Here is a 10,212-nt window from a genome sequence, read left to right on the forward strand (position 1 = left end):
AAAATGCCAATGTTACCCTCAACTACATGCAATATTCGGATGAACAGCATCTTCATAATGCCAAGGGTTTGTGATTATGCACCCTCCCTATTTATGTGGCGGGTACGCGATCACAAAACCGTGACATTGTAAGAATGGAGGAAAAGTAAAGTTGATGTGCGAGTCCTTAATAATGAATAAACACCATCTTTTCTGTGGAAGTTGACAGTTTTATTAACTTTATCAAAATCTTGGCATAATATAGTAGTTTTACAGACTTAAAGAGTATGGTATCTTCAAGATTTTTTAATCCCCCCTTTTCCCTCTTAATAGCCGTGTTTCGAGTTCCTCCGGAACACCCGGGATTTTTCGTATTTAGCCACGCCGGTCACGTGATATGAGCAAAATGTTCCACAGGGGTACTTCCTGTTAATTTTGTTTACACTGGTAACAAAATTGTTTTTGACAAAATATAGATTTTGTGGCACAAACTGTCGCAAATCAGATAAAGGATAGCAAGGGATATATATTTACTTGGGAAGATGTCAAAGTTTACCTTTTCCCAAACCCGGGAAAAGCGTTCACGCAGAGGAAACGATGGCGTCATTTGTGTAGAAAACCACGAACAGCCGAAATTGAGTGCGATTATTACATTCCGTGAAAGCTGAACCAACAAAGAAACATCATTGTTCTAGCCAGTTTCCTTATATTAACTTTTAGGAAAACCAAGAGGTTTGTACTGACTCTTAAAAATATAATATAGACTGTGCAAAATCTTGTAAATCTTAAGAATAGGTATACTTGTACCCTCATTCACATCTGAGCAGTGTATGTATTTTACAACGGTGTTCATGTGACATTAAATAGAGAATTTCAATTATGAACTGATGGTTCAGGCTCATAAAAATTACGAAGCAATTTCACAAGGGAGTGAGAGGGGGGGGGGTATATATATCTGCCAATTAAATAAAATATAAGAACACCAGATAATATATCCCTACGGATCTATACTAGAATTTGCATGATCATTTATTCAAGCTCCATACCGATGGTTCATTCACTGCAAAATTTTGAATTATATCAAAGAACATTGATCTTTTCTCCAACTTTTAATACCAATCAATCACAGGCAATATGCATCGCTTGGGGTACTCTTTAATAGCAAATTCGAACACAAGTGATGCATATTGCCTGTGCAATCAAGGTACTTTGCATGTACATGTACATCAGATATGTACATTTCCATTCAAACCACTTATATACAAGAATGGAACCAGCTGAACATGAGCCAGGTTATATATTATGTATTTGCTCTCCTACCCCTTTGATTCAGTACTGTGTAAGGAAATATACTATTGAGTATATATATATATTAAAAAGAATAACAAAGAACAACAATTTTCGTTCATATTTCATTCAACATATATATACACAGGTTGATAACAATGGCTGATCTGCATATAATGACTGCTAGTTATTGGCTGGTATGCAGTGAAAGGGAGCTAAAAAGGAGTAAAAAGTTCATATCAGCCAGGTGAGAATTAATTTCTTTTTTGTGTGTTATACATATGTAATTCTTTTCTTTTGCTGCTTCAAATCTTGTGTATTTGAAAATTTTCAGTCTAATATTTTGGCAATGTTATAGGTAGTGTGGCTTAAATAAACCAGTGTTAAGGAAATCCAGTAATGGCATGACATCATGAGAGTTTGGCATACCGACATTCAGATGATTAATGATGAAACTTAAGACCTCAAGTGAAAGGCATGGAAAATGATCCTGTTCCCATATACCTGAAAAAGAGGAGGGATGCCACAATATTGATAATAGACTTTTGTCAATTTGAGAAGCAAAGATGTAAAAAAAAAAAAAAAAAAAAAAATAATAATAATAATGCTGAAATTATAATTCATGTATTTGTTAAAAATACTGTTCACTGTACATACATGTATATATTTTTTAACTTATCTGGAAATACATGAAGTAATTCATATTAAAACTGTGAATGTATGAGTTTTCATGATTTTATTTATATTTGTCAATTCACCTTTTTCAAACTTTTGATGCATATGACGGATTTCCTCTGCATTGCTATATCTATCAGGCCCAGCACAATCTCTATATTTAGCTATATAGTTTTATAAAGCTATTTCAAACAGCTTCATTAAGCTAGTTTCGATTAAATTTCTCAAGTGCAATGACACATAACAATATACATGTACTTTGAACTAACCACAACACTATTCTAGATATAGATCATATGTCATTTTAAGAATTTTCATGAAAAGAGAATTTCTTTTGTATTGATAACTGTCCACTACCTTGTGTGTGTCGAAGCTTTGATAAGTATATGATGACTTTACAATGTGGAATCTGTAACAACTTAATAATCCTAAACATTTGACAATTTTGAATCAAAATTCTTCCTAAGGTACAGAGTTTAAGAAGCTTTTTTTGTTTACAGTGTGTTGTTTCAAGTACAAGGATGAAATATTTTCACTTAGAAATTCAATTTTTATGCTTTAAAAATATATTTGATAGAAGATTTGAAATAGTTATATCAAGCAATTTCAATTAGCTTTAAAAAGCTATATAGCTTGATTAGCATATTTATATAGCTAAGTATACTAGAGATTGTGCTGAACCAGTCTATGAGCACATAATTGAAATTATGTTGCTGAAAGGAATAATATTACCTTAATCATGATCAGATATATATTTTGTTCAGTGATATAAATATGAGCAGTAATCACAAATACCTACTGGATTGTGAAAAGTCAATAAAATGACTACAACAATAAATAGTCATGCTAAAAATTCTTCCAATTACATGAGTATATCATTGGAAGTCAAACTCCAAAGACTTAATTTGTAACACAAGTATTAGTTTAAATAATTATTTTCAAATTAGACAGCATATTGACTATACCCAAGTAGATAATTTTATCCTCACCCACATATGGCTATATCATTGCACTTAGAAACCCAGTCTAATTCAATCTAAACTAGCTTTAAATAATAAAGCCATTTCAAATACCTATAATATTATAGCTAATCTATTACTTTTCACTGTGTATTGTCATTATCTAAATTTTATATCAATAATTATCAGGTCCAGTCCAAAGACTCTTTCTACCTATGTAGCTACTTATAGCTACCTAGGTATTTAAACCTACTTCAGGTAGCTATTTTTACCTACGTTTTCCTTTACTTGCATTTCGTGGCCAAACGCAGGAACGGCGCAACATGGCGTGTACCAAATTTCTTGATTCACTAATACTGACAATGAATACCACAAAAATATTGGACAAAAAATGATTATTTTCAAATTTGCATCAATAACTGCACCCACTTCCATTCTCTAGGAACTTAGGATCAAAGATACATGATAAGAAGTCTAGAATGTTTTACAAATCTTTATTAATTTTAAAGTTAACATTCATGCACTCTTACATTAAAAGTTTTTGAGTTGATTTTTCATGCAATTTCCTCTACATTTTCCATCCTCGTAAAGTATTTAAATTTACACTCCGAATTTTGTCATGCACATTCACAACATGATACATAAAACGACTGACCTGTTTAAAAGATGTGCCTTAATTATTATTTATTTATTTCTTTAAAAACATGTAAAAGTAGCTACTTTAAGTAGCTTTAAATACCTAGGTAGCTATTAATAGCTACGTAGGTAGAAATAGTCTTTGGAATGGACCTGGTTATATATGTTACATGTTTATGCCCATTTTGACCCTGATTTGGTAACGTAAATTCTATTTCACATGACATAGGCCCTAGACTGTACTGGACCCGAGTGGACCTAATGCCTGCTTTATGAAGCAGTACACATTGTGTTTTGTATATATATAAAATGTCGTCATAATTTTCATTTTACCTGTTTGACAGGTTTCAGTGAGTCTAATACGTTCTTTTCCTTTACCCCTCCGGTTACTAGACAGCTGGGCCTTGTGTGAGTTACACGACATGCATCGTCTTCTGTTCTTGACGAAGTCTTTCGTTGTATTTCGTAGATCAATAGTAGCTTATCAAACGCTCATAAACAAATATGTACCGCATACACCCCAAACTATTAAATGTGTATTTCAATTTCATGATGATCGACAAAATTAAGCCTAGGCCTAATACACGAAGTGTCGACTGTTGTAAACAACGATAAACCGGAAGTAACCCTGTGGAACATTTTTGACGCGGCGTGACTAAACACAGAATAAACACTGTGTTCCGGAGTAACTCGAAACACGGCTATTTTTGTGTATCTAATTAGACTACATCCTGAGATGCACCCAGGCGTGTAGCGATAGTAGATGAGCGGATCATAGGATCTAATTTTAATTAGACTGCAAACATGTGAAGAGCACTTGGCTATGGGGTTAGTCTTGTTTGCGGGTAAAAATAAACAGAAAATATTGTGGTCGGGTTCGATGTTGGAGATGAAAATAAGCGATAAATCCTATCTGTTGAAGGAACTTCGCGCCAAATGTTGCGAACAGGAACATTACATCAAGGCCAGGCGCAGCAGACGACAGGGCTGAGATTGTAGGCCTAGTTGGCTTTTACTGATTTTCTTCGTGTGTGTAATACATGACTGCTAAACTCAACATTGCCAGCAGAGACGAGGGAACTAAGACTACGGATAAAAGTATCTAAACGTGGTAAAGTAAGAATGTTGATGATTGTAAAACGCAGGTCTCCTTTATTCAGAATTTCCTTTGATCACTCTAGGTCTGCTTCCCGAGACGACATTACACTTACCCCGGCAACGGGAACGCGTAATTATATATATATATATATATATATATATATATATATATATATATATATATCCTTTAATAGCGACAGGGGGAGATTTTTAAAAACAATATAATTTCAACATATTTTGATCAATATTCCACTTATTTAAATGCGCTGATTTCAAAATTAATAAGTATTTTAAAATATCCCTTTTCCCTGCATCACAATTAACAGGTAAACACGAGTACCCTCACATATTTCCATGAAGTTATATTTCTGACTTGTGTAAATACTTGACCTCAAGTAATATTGGTGAAAATAGACCAAACAGAAATTAACTTGATGCCTATTCTACCATTTTGGGGTGTGCAAAATATGACTATGACGTTATTTTATTGAAAATAAGTATCGATATTGCTTCAAAACGCTAATAAACATACCTACCCTCAGTCATTTTAGCTACCGGACGAGGAAAATTATAGTATTTCTGTATGAAATTCTTCACAAATATCATTGTATCGATTACATATACACATATCTTAATTGTTGTTTATCAATATCCTTGATAGAAAAGATTATAAGATTGTACCAAAGCCACTAGTGAGAGTAAAACAAAGCAATTATGCATGCTGGAAAATAGCATGCCAGTTGGATCTGTGCCTTGCGAAAGATCATTTTCTGCAATGAAACATCTTAAGAATTGGAACAAAGATGGGCTGGTCGGTCTTAAATTGCTATGTTATTTATTCTTCACACAACCCCTCCACCCCCACCAGGGCTCTGCCCTGGATACCGCTTGTGGCCTCAGCCAAGGCGGTTCTAAAAAAAAAACAACTTTTGTTTATGCCGCGAGCGCCACCTACTGACGGTACAGTATCAATTTGCAAGGTGAAGTACAACATCTAGGATAATTATGTATTTTCTAAAATAAACATGACAATTTGATAACGGGAAACTTCATTGAATCACATATATCGGCGATTTATTGTGGACAATGAAGTACGCCTGATTTATTTTCCCTTTGTGTCCTATTACAAATATTAGAGTTATCGTTCTTGTAAATTCTACCCATCAGGTTGAAAAATTTATTTCACCACATTCACATTATGTTCAGACATATACGCATATCTCAGTGTTGTTTAAAGAAAAAGGAAGTTCAAATTATTTAAATATCACCGTAAAATCTGTGTATATGGCCGATTTCTGGTTTTGCAACTTATTTTCTCACTTCAAAATACCGACAAAATGTCATTTCGTACCACGTGCTTTCTATATCACCATATACGTAAAGTTTGAACTCCTTACTTTCGTTTCACGTTAATACCTTCGTATTTAAACCTCGGGCTTTATCATATTAAACGGTGAAAAATACCTAGCGCAGTGAGGTCAACTTTTTGTGATTGCGGGAAATGTTGCCACCAGCGCCACCTACCGACGGCGCCCAATGCTACTTTGATCACTCTAGGTCTGCTTCCCGAGACGACATTACACTTACCCCGGCAACGGGGACGCGTAATTATTTATATATATAATAATATAATTATTGCCTTTTTTCTTAATGTTTGCTTGTAAGAGTTATCGCTCCTTTCGCTGAAATACATGAATACATTTACATTGGCCTGATCGGGCTAAAAAATATAGTATGTTGGTTTCCACTTTCACGGTTTTTTTCACCTCAATTTTTTATAGGGACATTTTCTAGGGTAGGTAGAAAGAGTGGAAGCCAACATATATTGTTTTTGGCCTTGGATATGAATTCGCTTAGCAATATATATACAGCCTAATCGGTTGTCGTCCGTTGTGCATGAACAATTGTTTATTTTTAACTTCTTCTTGAAAACTACCTGTGAAATTCTTTACGAATTTGGTATGAAGTATTATTTGGACAAGGGGGACGTAAATTGTGAATTTCAGGTCTGCAGCACCCCTGGGACCTTCAGGGCAGGGCAAAAACTGCCCAAAATTGACAACTTTTCAAAATTCTTCTTAAGAACCGACCACGTGTAAAAAAAACCAATCATTAATGGGTGGTGAAGGAGAGCAGGAAGGGTTATACCAAAATTGTAAATTTCATGATCCCCGGGGTAGAGGCTTTGACCCCAGGGCATGGCCAAACAACTATATAGTGTTTATGTGTAAAACACTTAAATAACACTTAAATAACATCTTCTTTATTGCTGTTGATACTAAATTGAAACTAAGTGGATAAAGCAAGTAGTCTTTTACCAATATTGTAAATTTGATGATCCCCAGAGTAAGGGTTCTGACCCCAGGGTGGGACCAAACTTAGTATATAGTATTCATGTGTAAGTTTGCTGATACATATGTACTGTATAAAAAAATCTAAATGCATACTTAGGAATAGCAGAAAAGGATGTACAAAAAATGGTGAATTTCAATCAAAACCCAAGGTTATGACTTAAAGACCGAGGTTTTCAACCGGTCGGTTTTCCTCAGGTAAGTTAAGTGCGGGGCGGAGCTAATTTAAGGCAGGTGTGAAGACCCGAGCCCGAGAAAACCCTGCTAGCTTGTATATACCATCCCAAATATACAGGATGTTATCTGTGTTACCTGCATTACCTGTACGTTTTTATAAGATTGAAAAATTCATGGTAGTCATTTTCTTGTGCAGGTTATTTCTGTTATCAATAAATGTTTATCAAAATACATTTGTAAATCAATTTTATTGTCTTCCCTCTTTTTATAAATGAACTGTCCATTATTTGAAGAGTTTTAAAGAGAAACTAATCTTTTGCAAATTGTTTAAGCACATCTTATTTGAATAACTACACTGTCATGAAACCATATATGAATGCTTTGGACAGACATTCAATTAGGAAAAAAAAAATCTACCGACCGACCGACCCATGTTGAAAATGGCGGGTTGGGTGCGGGAAACGAAGATATTTTTAAGGACGGCCTTACCTATGAACAAAAGGAACAAAGAAGAATTTAAATGTTGTTTCCATATGTTTAATGATTCTGCTATCTATGATCAATCTATCATTCCCTCTAAGGTCCACAAATACCTGTTAATGTCTAAAAAGGATATCAAAATATACTATGACTATAACTAAGCATATCAAACTGTAATCATCTAAACAAATCAAACACTTGTCTGAATTTTATAAAAGCAGAAGATAATAAATATGAGACACTGGAGCGAATAAAAAAGTTTTATATAAATATTCATTCATTCAATAATTTAATAATAAAATAATCATGACATGGAATTTGTTGTTTTTTGTGAACCTACTGAAGATTTAAAGCTTAAAACTAAAACTTGTAAACTTATCGTTTATGATGCAATAGGTAATAATAAGTTTTGGCAATAAATCTTTGACATTTAGACGTTGACAGAGGTGTCGTCGCGTATCTCAGTATTTAAAAGTTAGGATCGCAGGTTTTTCAGATGAAATGTGAATATTCATGTAAGAATGGACTTTAAAATCAGAGGTCCCATGTCATGATAAAAGCTTCTTCACTACTACTGCCCTGAGTCTAAATTTGTGGGACTTCTGCCACTGGTGAAGTCTCAATATGAGTGTAAAGTTATTGACGGGACGTAAAACGTAAAATGCTTATTATTCTCATGTAAAATGGTAAAAATAACGAAGAGTGGTCATAATTATCTATATTATCTCACACAAAATGTATCAGTAGAATTCTCTATATTATCTCTACACAAAATATATCAGTAGAATTCTCTATCATCTCTACACAAAATGTATCGGAATAATTCTCTATATTATCTCTATACAAAATGTATCAGAATAATTTTCTATATTATCACTACATAAACTGTATCGGAAGAATTCTTTATATTATCTCTACACAAAATGTATCAGAAGAATTCTCTATATTATCTCTACACAAAATGTATCAGAATAATTATACCCCCCGCAACAAGTTGTGGGGGGGGGGGGGGTATACTGGAATCGGGTTGTCCGTCTGTCTGTCCGTCCGTCTGTAGACGCAATGGTTTCCGGGCTCTAAAGCATTATCCTTTCCACCTACCATCACCATATCATATATATGGACTACCCATGGGATGAAGATGTTCCCTATCGATTTTGGGGTCAAAAGGTCAAAGGTCACCGCACTGGACATCGAAGTAGCAATATGGTTTCCAGGCTCTAAAGCATTATCCTTTCCACCTACAGTCACCATATCATATATATGGACTACCCATGGGATGAAGATGTTCCCTATCGATATTGGGGTCAAAAGGTCAAAGGTCACCGCACTGGACATCGAAGTAGCAATATGGTTTCCGGGCTCTAAAGCGTTATCCTTTCCATCTACAGTCACCATATCATACATATGGACTACCCATGGGATGAAGATGTTCCCTATCGATTTTGGGGTCAAAAGGTCAAAGGTCACGTGCACTGGACATCGAAGTAGCAATATGGTTCGGTTTGTCATGCCATTTGTTTTTTACACTCAGAAAAGGGGTACTTTATATCTATTACCAACACCCTTTGGGAGATTGGGGTAAGCGGGGGGTATTCTTAGTGAGCATTGCTCACAGTACCTCTTGTTTTCTATATTATCACTACACAAAACGTATCAGAAGAATTCTCTATATGATCTCTACCCAAACTATCGAAAGAATTCTCTATATTATCTCTCTACAAAATGTATCAGAATAATTCTCTATATTATCTCTACACAAAACGTATCAGAAGAATTTTCTATATTATCTCTACACAAACTGTATCGAAAGAATTCTCTATATTATCTCTCTACAAAATGTATCAAAATAATTCTCTATATTATCTCTACACAAAATGTATCAGGATAATTCTCTATATTATCTCTACACAAAATGTATCTGAAGAACTCTCTATAGCATATCTTGCTTTCCTACAGGTGAGAAGACTTGGATGAATTAACATAACAGAAGGAAGACCGGAAGCCATTGTTATATGGTGGTACAATGTATCAGCTGTTCTATCACTTCATACATATCGAGATTGCAGATCAGATATTACCTCATCAGAATTCATAACTTGAGCAATATGTTCTCTTTGACATTCAATTTTATTACTGATAACCCTATGTTACTGTAAATTCATTCATTTTCCTCCAAAGGTGTACAAATGTTAAATTCTTCATTGCTTTTTTAGCTCACCTGAGTCGATGGCGAGTTTTTCTGATCAAAATGTGTCATTTGTCCATCGTCATTGTTGGCGTTCTCCTCGTCGTAAACTTTCCTCATTTTCATATTCTTTTCCAGAACCACTGGGTAAATTTCAACCAAACTTAGCACAGAGCACTATTGGGTGAAGGGGATTTAAATTTTTAAAATGAAGGGCCGTGCCCCTTCAAAAATGCAAAAATATGATGGTGTAATTTTAAAATCTTCTCAAGAACCACTGGGCCTGAAGAAATATAATTCATTTGAAAGCCTATTGACATATTAAAATTTGTTAAATGTGTGCCTCCCCCCACCCTCCCCAGGGATAGCATATGGTGCACAA

At 34.5% G+C, this 10,212-nt stretch overlaps 1 protein-coding gene and 1 long non-coding RNA gene across 4 annotated transcripts in view; both read left to right on the top strand.

The window, feature by feature from the left end:
- The first annotated feature begins 290 nt into the window (after positions 1-290).
- Positions 291-1,831, top strand: LOC130050816 (uncharacterized). The gene is made up of 2 exons (XR_008799081.1): positions 291-711; positions 1,415-1,831. It is a non-coding gene; the product is annotated as an uncharacterized LOC130050816 (long non-coding RNA).
- Positions 1,832-4,478: 2,647 nt separating this feature from the next.
- The window catches only part of LOC125666234 (uncharacterized), a 249,059-nt gene continuing 243,325 nt past the window's right edge, over positions 4,479-10,212 (top strand). Inside the window, exon 1 of one of the 3 annotated variants that reach the window (XM_056151496.1) lies at positions 4,479-4,647. The gene's annotated coding sequence lies outside the window, so the exon portion shown is untranslated. The remainder of the gene's footprint in view (positions 4,648-10,212) is intronic. The other 2 variants (XM_056151491.1, XM_056151495.1) reach the window with 2 other exon arrangements.

Source organism: Ostrea edulis, chromosome 10, assembly GCF_947568905.1.
Source record: "Ostrea edulis chromosome 10, xbOstEdul1.1, whole genome shotgun sequence".
Lineage (NCBI taxonomy): Eukaryota > Metazoa > Mollusca > Bivalvia > Ostreida > Ostreidae > Ostrea > Ostrea edulis.